The sequence below is a fragment of the Schistocerca nitens genome, chromosome 4 (genome assembly GCF_023898315.1).
Source record: "Schistocerca nitens isolate TAMUIC-IGC-003100 chromosome 4, iqSchNite1.1, whole genome shotgun sequence".
NCBI classification, from domain to species: domain Eukaryota; kingdom Metazoa; phylum Arthropoda; class Insecta; order Orthoptera; family Acrididae; genus Schistocerca; species Schistocerca nitens.
This window is the reverse complement of record NC_064617.1, coordinates 222941813-222958522: the sequence shown is the minus strand read 5'-3', so window position 1 is coordinate 222958522 and position 16710 is coordinate 222941813.

Below are 16710 nucleotides of genomic sequence, written 5' to 3'. Positions count from 1 at the left end.
ATGAAAATAATGATGAAGTTTATATATTTACTATTAGTTAAGAGATGCTATGTAGTTATTTAAGTATTTGTTGCAGTTCCTTTTGACAGTATGTCTTATGTCGCATAGTATAATGACTGAATGTTTTGGGAAAGACAGCTACAGTACACAGATATTGAGTACACGTTTCATTACCTGTTAATTCGAAGTTCACTACTTTTCAGCATAACGTGCATTTCTTCTTTCAGCTCAATAATCCATTTTGTATTTTTTCCAGGAGAAGCTTTTCATGATACTTACTAAACCTGTTACTTATTAAACCTGTTCTAGTACTTGCATTTTTTTTTACCCAGTTGTGTCGTATCATTTATAAATGTGATCACATATACTGCCTTTGTTTCATAACCTTGCTACAGCTGACTCATGACGAATGACGTTATTAATCCTTATTTCCAGCAATAAGTCAAAAGGAAATATTTTCATGCCCCAGCAATTAATTATCGATCCCAACACAATGCATTGCTAGAAAAAGAAATTATTACCAGTTCCAACTATTACCAGTATACAACCAAATAATGCTACCAGTTTAAGATATATTTGTAGTTCTAAATGTAACACAAATTTCTCTGTTGTATTGAATCCATTATGTCTATGTATTAGTCGACAACAGACCTTGAGTAATAGTTACAGTGTGTTACATTTTAAATATGTCCTATGTCACTTGAATGATGAATTCTGAGTAATACTGAATGATGACTTATGCATAAATGCTATGCCAATAATTAACTCTTGTTTTGAATGATGACTTCTGAATAATACTGAATAATGTTTTGTAAAACTATATGATTACTTTGTAACTGGCCAATGAGTGCCAATAATTATTTTTAAATATGTCATATCTCACTTGAATGATGAAAAATGTTTTGTAATATTCAATACTTGCTGACCAACGAATGCCACTGTTTCTTATACTTTAAATTTATATTATGTCACTTTCATGCCATATATATGAATTAGCTCCTGTTTGAATGATGACTTCTGATGATTTGTAACTGGCCAATGAGTGCCAATGTTCTCTGTAAACAGATAACTTATGAACATTGTTCTGTAATACTTCATACATGGTACAGAAATCTTCAGTAACTGAGCGATGAGTGCCACAAATTACTAAAAATCAGTTAATAGACTAGTGTAATTATCAATGATGACTGGCATAAGATTTAATGTCCTTCACCTTCTAACCTAATTACCAGAAATTACTGTAATATCCGTTTGTCCTGTCTATCCTCATGCTCATGGAGCACTATATTTGGTTTTTGCACTAATTCTACGTTGGTGTACCTTACAAGAACGTGGTGTTGACACAACATGCTGTCCACCACCTTGAGCGATGGAGATATTATTATGGTCCCACTGTTTGGTGTACCTAATGTACTACCAACATGATAACATGGAATATTAATACGACATTTCAGTGTCTTGGCTACACTGATTAATACTTCAGGGAAAAGAACTTCAGATTGTCTCACTTGGTGTTGTGCTTCTGTAGAAAGATATGGACTTTCAGTGCAGCTGCGTGCAACCTAATGTGCCACAACCATGATGCAATCCTTCCCATTCCTTTCCTAGTTCTTGTAAAATGATAATGACATATACAGTGCGCGTGCACTTCATTTTCATTTGTTAATATGATCAGTTGTCCTAAATATGCTAAAGACTTCTACAGTGCGTATGCCCTTTATTTCACTCCATGACATGTTATGTAAATATGCTAAAGACTTATACAGTGCGTGTGCACTTTATTTCACTCCATGATATGTTATATAAATATGCTAAAGACTTATACAGTGCGTGTGCACTTTATTTCACTCCATGATATGTAAAAATGCTAAAGACTTCTACAGTGCGTGTGCACTTTATGTCATTTGTTAATATGACTTGTATTGATTACCTATACATTTTGTGATTTCCTCATATGTTATGTACTACAGTGCGTGTGCACTTTTTCTCATTTGTTAATATGTTTTGTACTCACTGTGTACACATTTTGTCTTTGCTTGATATGTTCTGTACTCAGTCATGTGCACTATATTTTATGTTCTGGACTTATATATATGTATATATTCTGTGGTTGTAAACTTAGTTAATTAGGAAAATTTGTTGCTCATGGCAAGTCCAATTGACTCGCCATCGCTGCCAAATTTTTGCCCCCCCCCCCCCCCCCCCCAGTGGAGGGTTATGTAAGAGGTGAGGTATGCGCTATATGCGCTGCCTGCAATAGGCAAGGCATAGGAGAGTCTCTGACCAGAGAGCAGTATGTCGTTAGTTGTTGCTTGTCGCTAGTCTGCGCGTGTCAATAGTAGTCTTGAGTAGTCCGCGTGAGTCGGCGGTAGTCAGCACGTGTCGGCTGTCTGCTCTGCTCGGGACTCTGGTCAGGACTCTGGAGGATGAGTATTGTTGTAGAAGGTAAAGAAGCAGCCTTGCGCATATCTAGTAATGTATATTAATTGTCATTTAATTTCTTTAAAAAATGCCCCAATAATAATTTCATAATATAAAGTAATTTAAAAAAAAAAGCATTCATTTCAATTTAAAGATTTTATCCAATGAATAATTAATTCCTTTCACGAGTCACAAAGCATAGGCCAGCATTGCACGGAGCTGTGCCAAAAATTTTTATGTAAGAGCAGATATACTTGCAGTTTTTATTGAGGTAAGAATTTTTGCCTTTTTTTATATTCAGAATACAGGGCCGAGGCGCAGCGTGGCTGTAGTCATAAAATTTACCAGGTTACTAAATTTTTTTATTATTTTGGTGTTTAGGAATTTTTCTGTTTCGAACTTAACATTAAATGAGAAAAGAATTTTGTGGGAACATTAAATGTGAATGCATTTCTGCACACCCGATTATAAATGGGAGCCAATTTTGTTCAGAGGTTACAATATTAAAAAATTCATTTAATTATTATTTTTGTGGGGAGTTTACGCTTGGTTCATTTTCATTTAATTATAATAATTTTGTTGGGAGGTTACGCATGGTTCATATTATAAATATAAAATAATTTCTGTGGGGAGGTTACAACGTACACCCCTGTATGTCTTTGTCAGAGGAACTGTAACAGGTCAGTTGTACCGGGGCGTCATTTTGCACCAGTATGTCCGCCTTTTCATGGATGCAGTGGGTCCCACCTTCCTCTTGATGGATGATAACGCACGGTTACACCAAGCTGCCATCGTGGAGGAGTACCTTGAAACAGAAGACATCAGGCGAATTGAATGGCCTGCCTGTTCTCCAGCGCGTCTGGGATGCTCTCGGTCGTCGTATCGCTGCACGTCATCAAACCCCTACGACACTTCAGGAGCTCCGAAAGGCACTGGTGCAAGAATGGAAGGCTATACCCCAGCAACTACTCGACCACCTGATCCAGAGTATGCCAACCATTGTGCGGCCTGTGAGTTTGTGTATGGTGATCATGTCCCATATTGATGTCGGGGTACATGCGCAGGAAACATTGGCGTTTTGTAGCACATGTGTTTTGGGACGGTTTTCTCAACTTATCACCAATACCGTGGACTTACAGACCTGTGCCGTGTGTGTTCCCTATGTGCCTACGCTATTAGCGGCAGTTTTGCGTAGTGCCACGCTGTGTGACACCACATTCTGCAATTATCCTTAATTTATGAGCATGAGTGTATTTAGGATGACCATATTAGTAGGCGTAATTGCCAGAGAATAGTGAAGTACAGATACAGCGCCCTGCCACAGACTGTTAACGAAGGCTCGTGCATACGGGTTAGGTTTCCAAATATGTGAGAGGCTTGAAGACTTCTTAGATAATAGAACCCTGTACGTTGCCGTCAACGGCGAATGTTCTTCAGCCACAGCAGTATTTTTGTGGCACAGCTCTGTGCAATGCTGGCCTATACATTTGTGATTCGTGAAAGGAATGATCATGCATTGGATAAATTCTTTAAATTGAAATGAATGCTTTTTTTAAAAAATTACTTTATATTATAAAAATTATTATTAGGGCATTTTTTTTAAAAAAAATTGGATGACAGTTCACATACATTACCAGATATGCGCAAGGCTGCTTCTTTACCTTATACAATAATACTCATCCTCCAGAGTCCCGACCAGAGCAGACTGCAGACCAGCGCAGACACGCGCAGACTACTGCAGACTAGTACAGACACACGCAGACTACTGCAGACTAGCGACAAGCAACAACTAACAACATACTGCTCTCTGGTCAGAGACTCTCCTATGCCTTGCCTATTGCAGGCAGCGCATACCTCTTACAAGGTTCGAATCCTGCCTCGGGCATGGATGTGTGTGATGTCCTTAGGTTAGTTAGGTTTAAGTAGTTCTAAGTTCTAGGGGACTGATGACCTCAGAAGTTAGTCCCATAGTGCTCAGAGCCATTTGAGCCATTTTTTCTTCCGATAGGTAAACAAACGGTCGCTAGGCCAAGGACTATCCAAAACACTTGACCCCTTATCACTGTGATCAATAAAATCCGCGATTGACCCCCTGAAATAATTACATTTTCATGTGCGGTTTTTGGAACATATTGGTACAGTGCACAGTCATGCGGAAGTAATATCACCCAAGACGGCAAAAGTGCATCAAACGTAAAGAGCAGAATTATACAGGAAACGCAAGTCTATTTCCACAAAGAGGTGCTGTCCATGTAAGGAACCTGAATGTCGACACCAAAGAGAGATTTATTAGGAGCTTTGTCGGTAGTGTGGCCTTGTACGGCTCAAACACGTAGACTGCTAGTTCGTGCGACAAGAGACGACTGAAAGCTTTTGAAATGTGGAGCTGGGGGAGGCAGGAAAGGATCGTGTGGCCACCAAATCCCACAAATGAAGAAATTCTTTTAAGAATAGGTGAAAAATAGATCTTTGCTACCAAGAATGCGAACAAGAATTACTGATTCATGGCACGAGAAGAAGAGGAAGATCCAGACAGCGACAATCTAGATAAATGTGAGATGATAGGAGCAGGCTGTTATGAGGAAGTGAAACACTAACAGGGACAGAGAGGAATGAATAAAAAGAACTGCAGCCAACCGGTCAATTATAAGGAGTCACCCTCATACAGCCAACGGCCTTGTCAAAGAGGGCAGAGGAGAGAACAGAAATTCGGGGCATCCTCTTGTCTTCGGATAGGAAACTACCCCAAAAAGGCGGAAGAATGGGTCATGAGGACGTAGAGGATGTAGAAGGAAAACCACGGTAATAAAGGCATATGTGACCTTTATTTGAAAAAGTGTCACGATGATCTCTCCACTGAAAAAAGATTACGCATTAGTTCCCCAATAGGATCTCCGGCTGTCAAGAGGGAGGTGATTGTAGGAAAAGACTGAATAACCAGGGGCTGAGAATTAAGAAGAAAAACCATTCCTTTAATTGCCACGAAATACAAACACCAAAAAAAGTTTTGTGTCTCCCCGGTTCCGAGAGTTCCGGAACCTGTACAGCAAATTAGAATAGAGGTCAACATAAACATCATTTCCGCCCACTTTATTGCTCATGAAAACCACACATCGCATGTTATACCACCATATAGCGAGACCTTCAGAGGTGGTGGTTCAGACGTTCTCTTACATTGATGCATGCCTATATTCGTCGTGACATACTATCCACAAGTTTATCAAGGCATTGTTGATCCAGATTGTCCCACTCCTCAACGGCGATTCGGCGTAGATCCCTCAGAGTTGTTGGTGGTTCACGTCGTCCATAAACAGCACTTTTCAGTCTATCCCAGGCATGTTCGATAGCGTTCATGTCTGGAGAACACACTGGCCTCTCTAGTCGAGCGATGTCATTATCCTGAAGGAAGTCATTCACAAGACGTGCACGATGGGGGCGCGAATTTTCTTCCATGCTGACGAATGCCTCGCCAGTATTCTGCCGATATGATTGCACTATCGGTCGAAGGCTGGAATTTACGTATCGCACAGCCATTACGGCGCCTACCATGACCACCAGCGGCGTACGTTGGTCACACCTCTAAACAGCAGGAAACTTCCACTTTGCTGCACTTATGTGTCTAAGGCGTTCAGCCTGACCGGGTTGCCTCTAAACACGTCTCCGACGATTATCTGGTTGAAGGCATATCTGACACTCATCGTTGAAAACATGATGCCAATCCTGAGCGGTCCATTCCGCATGTTGTTGAGCCCATCTGTACCGCGCTGCATGGTGTCTTGGTTGCAAAGATGGAGCTCGCCACGGACGTTAGGAGAGAAGTGCCGCCTATTGCGCACAGTTTGAGCAGTAACACGACGTGCTGTGGCTGCACTAAAAGCGTTATTCAACATGGTGGCGTTGCTGCAAGGGTTCCTCCGAGCCATAATCCGTAGGTAGCGGTCATCCACTGCAATAGTAGCCCTTGGGGGCCTCAGCGAGGTATGACAGTTCTTGTCTCTCTGTATCTCCTCCATGTCCGAACAACATCGCTTTGGTTCACTTCGAGACACCTGGACACTTCCCTTGTTGAGAGCCCTTCCTGGCACAAAGTAACAATGCGGACGCGATCGAACTGCAGTATGGACCGTCTAGGAATGGTTGAACTATAGACAACATCAGGCGTGTACCTCCTTCCTGGTGGAATGACTGGAACTGATCGACTGTCGGACCCCCTCCGTCTAATAGGCGTTGCTCAAGTATGGATGTTTACATCTTTGGGTTGGTTTAGTGACATCTCTGAACAGTCAAATGGACTGTCTCTGTGATACAATATCCACAGTCAACGTCTATCTTAAGGAGTTCTGGGAACCGCGGTGATGCAAAACTTTTTTTGATGTGTATAAATGATGACGAAGTCACTAGCAGCGTAAGGAATCCTATTAGCTACTTCTGGATCGAGTAACATTGCTCTAGAATATATAAGCGATCTTTACTACGGAAGTGGGTAAAACACATTACTAGTTAAAGGAATGGGCAGCTGAATTGTCTAAAAAGGAGTGGGATGACCTCTATTTGCGTTGAACCTTGTAGTGATTGGTACGGAGAAAACACGTGAATCAATCGCTAATGAACTCTCTCCATATTTGTTGTACAGTTACTGACTCTTTGTGTGTATGTTTTGGAGAGCCAACACCTGGTTGAGGAATAATTATCATGGCGTAGTCAAAATTTTTATCTCAAGAGAAGGAGAGCACGAAGACAGTTTACTTAGGGCCCCTGTTGGTAACACTGTTATTAAAAGAAGAAAAATTTAGTATAGAGTCATTATGGAATGAATCGACAAAAACTTTACATCAGAAACGATTAGCAGAGAAATTAAAAGAGAAACACATTGATGCAGAGGATAACGTAGACCAGGCTTGGGAGAAAATTAAAGGTAGTTTTGAAGCAGCAGCTGAAGAAGCACTATCGGCACACGTCATAAGGCAAGAAAGGAAAACAAACAGAACACCATGGTTCTGCGAAGAGATTAAAGAAATGTATATAAAAAGAGATATAGCTATTTGACATATAAAACACTCACAACACAAGAGTCTTAAAAAGATTACAAAAGAACTTGTAATGAGACAAAATCACTAATCAATCGTTTTAAACAGGAACACTGGGAAATATTTTCTAAAAACTTAGAAACGACTTCTTTGGGCAGCAGAAACAAATTTGGAGAATGATACGCAATGGAGAAAAGAATTAAATGAAATTTTGAAAGTGAACGACATAAATGAGGAGTCATGGGTTAAATTTTTAACAGAGTTGTATAAAAGTAAAAAATCACTAGGAAATGAAGAGAAATCAGAGATCGGTACAGAAGTAAATGTTGGTTTAACTGTTTCACATGCAGAGGAAGAAGAAGCTGTAAGACTGTTAAAAATAGCAAGTCTCCAGGCAAGATAGGCTCCCCAATGAATAAATGAAGTACGGATATTATCCACTACCTGAAGAGATAACCAAGTTGGTTTACAGTGTTCTAACTGATAATAAAATTCCCTACGAATGGGGAACTAGTATTACAACTCTCATGTGCAAAAAGAGAGATAAGAAAGACCCACCCAACTACAGAGAGATAATTCTATTGAGTTGAGTTATTAAACTCATAACTAAAATAATAGGAAATTAAACAAAAAATCTTTTCAACCCTTGCAGAGGAGCAGTACGGCTTTAGTTCCAGTAGATCATACACAAATTCAGTATTCATTCTCATACAGGTTGTTGAGAAATCCACTGAATACAACAAATCACTTTATTTTTGTTTTATTGGTTTACAGAAGGCTTCCGATAGGATTCAGTTACCAGATGTGGTGAACCTGCTCTACAATCGGGGGATTCCTTACAGCTTAATAAAAAGAGTTGAACACATCTATTCCAATAACGACGTTCAGGCGAAAATTGGTCCCCGGTTATCTAACTGCATAGTAGATTCTAGACAAGGTGCCTCTTGGAGCCCGCTATTTTTGAATTTAGTCATGGACCACATGATAAAGAAGGTATAGTCTGGTAGCTGTTGCAGAATTGGAGACGAAGAAATAAAAATGATTTTTTTTTTTTTTTTTTTTTTTTTTTTTTTTTTTTGCTGGCGCTGCAGTTTTACTGGCAAACGGTGAAGATAATCTGCAGAAACTTTTACATATATTTAACGTGGCAGCCAAAAACCTAAATACGGTCATATCCAGTCAAAGAAGCAAGTGTATGACCACATCTGTAAAACCAATTAGATGCAAACTGGAAATGGATGGGAAATTATTCAAGAGGTAATGACTTTTAAATATCTTGGTGCTGGACTGTCCAGCAGTGGAAATGTAGGAAAGGAAGTTACAAGACAAGTAGCAAAAGCAAATTAAGTGGCAGGGTGTTTAAATGATACTATTTGGAAAAAAACATCGTTTAGGAAAATATGCAAAGGCAGGACTGTACAAAACAAAAGTGAGACCAATTATGACATATACAGCTGAGACAAGACCGGAAACAGCAAAAACAAAGAGACTTTTGGAAACCACGGAATTGAAAATTCTGCGAAGGATTACAAGGAAGACACTGCGAGATAATGAGAGAAATGGAAACAATAGACGAGAATGTAAAGTGGACTCAATTAATGAGTAGGTACAAAAGAGTGAGCGTGACTGGAACAAACTCGTAGACAGGGTGGATGAACGAAGGATTGTGGAAATCGTAAAAAATAAATTACCCACTGGTAAAAGAAGTATTTGGTCTTCCAAGAAGAAGATGGAGCGACAGACTCAGGGCAGACAGCTTTAACCTAGGAAGGAAGGAAGAAGATATGGGAAGTGAAACAGTTTCTATACATGTCAGAAGCATAAACACGAAAGAATTATGTAGTAGGTTGATAGAAGACAGACACGCTACAATGGCCTAACGAACTATTCAATACTTTTTAATCTGCAACAAAATAAGCAAGTGTTGTCATTAACCGGCCTGTATACACTGCGTTTGTTTTCCATTCTGCTTCGGGGATAGTAAGAATTTCGAGTTTCAGGTCTCTCTATATTGCGATAACCAAGTTGACAAAGAATGAATCGAAGTGATAGACATGTTAGAGACTCACCTCGTCCTCTAGAACGTCGCCATCACTGTGGAAGCGGTGCTGCCTCACCACGTTCCCCCTGTCGGAACGACGCGCTGCCGCCTGCAAAATTGCAGTGACATCTGTTTACAAAGTGGCGGTTATCTCATTAGAAACGAGACTTTATTAGTATATCATAGCGTAGCAGCGACTACATTACCTTCTTCCATGGCTAAGAGAATTATTCATCAACAATAGGATATAAAAAATCTGACAAGGGTTGCAGTTGAAGGGCACGTGATGTATCTGGAAAGGGTTCAGATCACCCACAGACCACTGACATTTCACAGTGGAATTCTACACGATACAGTCCCATAAATGTGACCACCGCCTATGTTAATAAATGTGACCACCGCCTATGTTAGACGTCAGCATGCAATAACCACTCACAGATGGCAGGTGGCCCAAACCAGCTGTGGAAGATATACGAGAGTCACTTCAAAAGAAATGCACACTATTTTTGTAAAAATACAGTTTTCATTCCGCATGTGTGAAAGTCTTGCAGTGTGTTGATACATCCTTCCCGCTTGTTTTCAAACTTAGTTCAACCTGTTTCCGTGAGTGGCGCCGTCACAGCATGTCTTCAAGATGGCTGCTACACTTGACGTTCGTCAGAAGCAACGTGCTGTCATAGAATTCCTGTGCTGTGAAAACGAGACAGTGGGAAACATCCACAAGAGGTTGAAAAAGGTGTATGGAGATGCTGCTGTCGAACGCAGTACAGTTAGTCGGTGGGCAAGCAGGCAATATTGAGGATTGTCCTCGCAGCGGCAGGCCTCGTTCTGCACGCACTCCAGACAATGTGCAGAGAGTTAATGAATTGGTGACTGCTGGCAGACGCATCACAGTGAACGAATTGTCACGCTACGTTGGGATAGGGGAAGGAAGTATTTGCAGAATACTGAAAGTGTTGGCGTTAAAAAAAAGGTTTGTGCCAGGTGGGTTCCCAGGATGTTGACAGTGGCTCACAAAGAAACAAGAAAAACGGTATGCAGCGAACTTTTGGAACAATATGAGAATGGTGGCGCCGGCCGCGGTGGTCTAGCGGTTCTGGCGCTGCAGTCCGGAACCGCGGGACTGCTGCGGTCGCAGGTTCGAATCCTGCCTCGGGCATGGGTGTGTGTGATGTCCTTAGGTTAGTTAGGTTTAAGTAGTTCTAAGTTCTAGGGGACTTATGACCTAAGATGTTGAGTCCCATAGTGCTCAGAGCCATTTGAACCATTTTTTTTAGAATGGTGGAGATGAATTTCTTGGAAGAATTGTGACAGGCCATGAAACATGGCTCCATCATTTTTCACCAGAGATGAAGAGGCAATCAATGGAGTGGCATCATGCAAATTCACCCAAGAAAAAAAAATTCAAAACCACACGTTCTGCTGGAAAAGTTATGGCTACAGTGTTTTTTCGATGCTGAAGGACTCTTGCTTGTGGACATCATGTCAGTGGAACCACCATAAATTCTGATGCATATGTGACGACACTAAAGAAACTTCAAGCTCGACTGAGTTGTGTTCGACCGCATCGGCAAAAGCAGGATGTTTTGCTGTTGCACACCAATGCACAGCCACATGTGAGTCAAAAAACCTTGGAAGCGATCACAAAACTCGGATGGACAACACTGAAACACCTGCCTTACAGCCCTGACCTGGCTCCATGTTAATATCATCTCTTTGGGAAACTGAAAGACTCTCTTCGTGGAACAAGGTTTGAAGATGATGATTCCCTTGTGCACACTGCCAAACAGTTGCTCCAATAGGTTGGTCCAGAATTTTACCGTGTGGGTATACAGGCGCTGGTTCCAAGATGGCGTAAGGCAATTGGGAGTGATGGAAATTATGTGGAGAAATGAAAATATTGTTCCTAAAGGATGTATCTACACACTGTAAAACTTTCAGACATGTAGAATAAAAGATGGATCTTAAAAAAAATAGTGTGCATTTCTTTTGGAGAGACCCTCGTATAAAGTGTGTTGGATGGATGTGGAAAAAAATGAAGTCGTTGTCGTAATACGGAGTGATTTACCTGACGTCCAAAAGGGCATATCAATTGCTTTCAACCAAGGATGAAGGCCATTTCCAAAAGAGATAAGTTTGTAAACTGTTCGCATGCCACCGTGGTTGAAGTACAGGGTGTGCCAAAAAGAATGACCCAATTTTAAATAGAATTATTTACAAGGAAGAAGGGCTTAATAGAAACAAATTGGATACTACATTACTCAGAAAAGACAGAAGTTTATAAAACCCAATCATAAATGTTCAGTAGGTCCTCCATTGGCTGCACGGACGATATCTAGCCGACAGCCGAATTCATCCCAAACTGAGCATAAGGTGTCTTCTGTCACTGAAGATACAGCAGCTGATATTCTGGTTTTTAGTTCATCAGTGTCACGAGGTAAGGGAGGAACGCAAACACATCTTTTAACATATCCCCACAGGAAGAAAAAATGGTTCAAATGGCTCTGAGCACTACAGGAGTCAACATCTGAGATCATCAGTCCCCTAGAACGTAGAACTACCTAAACCTAACTAACCTAAGGACGTCACACACATCCATGGCCAAGGCAGGATTCGAACCTGCAACCGTAGCGGTCGCGCGGTTCCAAACTGAAGCACCTAGAACCGCTCTGCCACACCGGCCGGCCCACAGGAAGAAACCACATGGTGTTAATTCAGGGTACCTAGGAGGCCAAGAGTGTAGAGCCTGGTCTCGCTATCCACTCGCTTCACTTTGTCAGTACCTCGAAGAGCTTGTACCAGTTGTACTCGGTATGGTTTAAGGACTAAACGACGTCGTAACACACGTCACACTGTCATGCGCGGTAACGCAAGTTCTCGGCTAGCACGACGCGTATACTTGCGGGAGTTCCACCCAAATGCTCATCGGATTTGTTCCACTGTTTGATCAGGAACGCGTGGCTGGCCAAGACTTTTGACTTTACAGAGGCACCCTGTTTCTTCAAACGGTTTAAACCACCGTCGAATGTTCTTTGGTGATGGTGGCTTAGCACGAAATCGAATATGAAACGTCCGCTGAACTGCGATCACTGATCAAGTACGACTAAATTCAATAACACAATACGCCTTCTGTTGCGCGGACGCCATATTGCGAGAGACTGGCTGCACGCTCCAGGTCAGCGCTCGCAGCGAAGTCTAGCGGATTTTTTCTGAAACTCTAGACCGTATCAATTACATCTAAAGCTGTTTCAGCTACCTAGTGACATTTGTCTCAATATTATTACAAGTTCAAATCGAGTCATTCTTTTTGGGACACCCTGTATACCGTGAATGGCAAAATGGCGCTATCCAAAACTGGCGATGGGGGAACTGTGGCGCACCACGGGCCAGAGATGACAGGGGTGAACGAAGGCTGCAGTGATGTGTAAGGCAGGCCGTCGTGGCCGAGCGGTTCTAGGCGCTGTCCGGAACCGCGCGACTGCTACGGTCGCAGGTTCGAATCCTGCCTCGGGCATGGATGTGTATGATGTCCTTAGGTTTGTTAGGTTTAAGTAGTTCTAAGTTCTAGGGGACTGATGACCACAGATGTTAAGTCCCATAGTGCTCAGAGCCATCTGAACCATTTTTTTGATGTGTAAGGGCGAACAGACGTGCCACTGTCGGGCAACTGCATGCCTCGATGAACCAAGAGGCTACCAACAGTGTCTCGTCAACAACCGTTCATCGAACACCACACACCAAACACATGGTTCATATACCCATGTTAACCGCTGTTCATCAGCTACGAAGGCTGGAATTTGCATGCCATTACCACAACTGGACATCCACAGGCGGTCTGTTCAAATAAATCACGTTTTATGCTCCATCGGACAGATGACTGTTGGAGTGAGCGACGTGATACGTCTGAAAGCAAACATTCTGCAACAGTCGTCGGATCGTTATGGTCTGGGGAATGTTTTCGTGGGATTGCCTGGATGATCTCGTCATTCTGGAAAGCACAATGAATCAATACAAGTGCCCATCTGCCCTTGGGTACCATGTCCACCCCAACATGCAACTCGTTTTCGCTCGGCACGTTAGCATCTACGAGCAGGTCAATGCAACATATCACACAGCTTGCAGTGTTGGTGCGTGGTTCGAAGAGCACCAAGATGAGTTTAGCGTACTTACATGGCCACCAGACTCTCCACATTTAAATGTAATCGAGAATCTGTGAGACCACCTCGATCGGAATTTTCGCGCTGTGGATCGTCAACCGAGATGCCTACCGCAGCTGGCTACGGCACATCCCTGTCAGTACCTTCCAGAACTTCAATGACTCTCTTTCTGCACGACGCGCTGCGGTCCACGCTGCAAAATATTGTTATTCACGCTTTTGACAGATGGTCACATTAATGAGGCTAGACAGTGTATCTCAATTCTGCAATAAAGCTTCTTGTCAAAACGATACAAATGAAATAGGGGCACAAACTGCTATAAAATGTATATTTTGAGAGAAGAAACTTAATTGCTGGAAGCTATTGTTTCTTAGAGCACTGATTTTGTGAAAATTTATACCACTCTGTCGCCTGTGTCATTTTGACACGATAGTTTAGGAACAGGCAGTGCATATAATCCGAGTAAGTGCTTGTAAGGATTTAAGTCACGATCTATAAGAAAGATAAAAAGGTAAAGCTGCCATCAACATCGTATTGCTTTACTAGGCCTGGTTCTATAGGCGATGGTATGGTGTTGCATCCCTATAATTTCTCAGCTGATTTACCCAGCCAGTTATAGGGGGCCTACAATTTTACAAGGACTCAGAACCATGACCGTGTTTGACATTTTTCACATTAACAAATCATATTAAGATGTGGAGGAAGCGATAAATGTGAGAAAACTTCGTAGTACAGGCTGGGACTCCAGCTTTGCATCATACTGCCACAGTAAACAAAGAAATTCGTTTCTCGATACAAAAAATGGTTCAAATGGCTCTGAGCACTATGGGACTCAACATCTGAGGTCACCCGTCTCCTAGAACTTAGAACTACTTAAACCTAACTTAAGGACACCACACACATCCATGCCCGAGGCAGGATTCGAACCTGCGACCATAGCGGTCGCGCGGTTCCAGACTGTAGCATCTAGAACCACTCGACTACTCGGCCGGCGGACTCGAATAATGTCTGGAGGGAACTGACACCATGAAGCCTAAAGGGCTGTCCATAAATCTGTAAGAGTACGAAGAGATGGAGATCTCTTCTGAACAGCACGTTGCAAAGCATCCCAGAGCGATCAATGTCTGGGGAGTCTGTCGGACAGCGAAGTGTTTTTACTCAGAAGATTGTTCCTGGAGCCACTCTGTAGCAATTCCGGACATGTGGGGTGTCATATTGTCCTGCTGGAATTCCCCAAGTCTGTCGGAATGCACGATGGATATCAATGTATGCAGGTGATCATACTGGATGTTTACGTACGTGTCACCTGTCAGAGTAGTATCTAGACGTATTAGAGCTTCCATATCACTCCAACTGCACACGCCCCACACCATTACAGACCCTCCACAAGCTTGGACAGTCCCCCTGCTGATAACCAGGGTCCATGGATTCATGAGTTCGTCTCCATAACCGGACACGTCCATCCGCTCGATACAATTTGAAACGAGACTCTTCCGATCAGGAAACATGGTTCCAGTCATTAACAGTCCAATTTCGGTGTTGACGGGCCCAGGCAAGGCGTAAAGCTTTGGGTCGTGCAGTCATCAAGGGTAAACGTGTGGACCATCGGCTCCGAAAGCCCATATCGATGATACTTGTTGATGGCCCGGCACTGAAATCTGCAGCAATTTGCGGAAGGGTTGCACGCAGAAGTGCCGCAACACGACGTGGCATGGATTCGAATAATGGTTCAAATTGTTCAAATGGCTATGAGCACTACAGGACTTCTGAGGTCATCAGTCCCCTAGAACTTAGAACTACTTAAACCTAACTAACCTCAGGACATCACACACATCCAGGCGACCGAGCGAGGTGGCGCAGTGGTTAGACACTGGACTCGCATTCGGGAGGACGACGGTTCAATCCTGCGTCCGGCCATCCTGATTTAGGTTTTCCGTGATTTCCCTAAATCACTCCAGGCAAATGCCGGGATGGTTCCTCTGAAAGGGCACGGCCGACTTCCTTCCCCATCCTTCCCTAATCCGATGAGACCGATGACCACGCTGTCTGGTCTCCTTCTCCTAACAACCAACCAACCAACATCCAGGCCCGAGGCAGGATTCGAACCTGCGGCAGTAGCAGTCGCGCGGTTCCGGACTGAAGCGCCTAGAACCGCTCGGCCACCAAGGCTGGCCTCTCGATACAATTTCCCATATTTACAATTAGTTGCTCTGGCGTTAACTGAAAATGTTTCCTACCTTCTTGCTCCAGCTGGAGACGAGCCTGAAAACGCTCGAACACTATTTCACGGAAATAAATATTTCAAAACTGAATGGTTGCAGTTATCTGTATTTATATTCAATTAATACGCAGTCACGTGTTCTGCAATATCCGTACTGGATCAGATTAACATGGATTTGTAGTCTGGCAAGTATCTACTTAGCCGCTGAGACAAGCATCAACTAATGCACATTTCAAAATAATATGGAAAAACTACAAATAAACTACAAGTAAACAGAGACGGAAGGTTACAGGAAAGGAGCTTACAGAGATACGAGAGATTACAGTTATGGCGCGGAAACAGAAGGAAACAGTGCAGAGTGAAGATGGCCTGCCATATACACCATCAAGTGTCATAAGAAATTTGAATATTTCGTTTCTATAATTATAGCAGTTAAGAAAGGGTTCATCTGCAGCGTCTCCTTCTCTCATTTTTGTGTACCAAGCAAGTATTACACAACAAATACCGCGAGAGGCTGCCGTCACACAGGCACAACCGCTCTTCTGGAAACTCTCAGTGTTGCGCAGCAGCCTCCAGATGGCGCTCACAAACCCGGACCTCTTCCTGCTACTTCCTCCAGCGCATCGGACACGTCCGTCGATAGCGTAGACATCTGCTGTATGGACTGCTATAGCGGACTGCTTTGTACGGGGGACATGGGAATCCTTCTGCCAATAGGCATGAGAACACGGTACACGGACATTCAGACAGTTCCTGACCAGCATTTAAAGAGTTCATTTCAGAGCCTACAGTCCACTATGTGCAGTTCCTTGAGGACAGCCTTCCGATTTAGCAGTCGATATT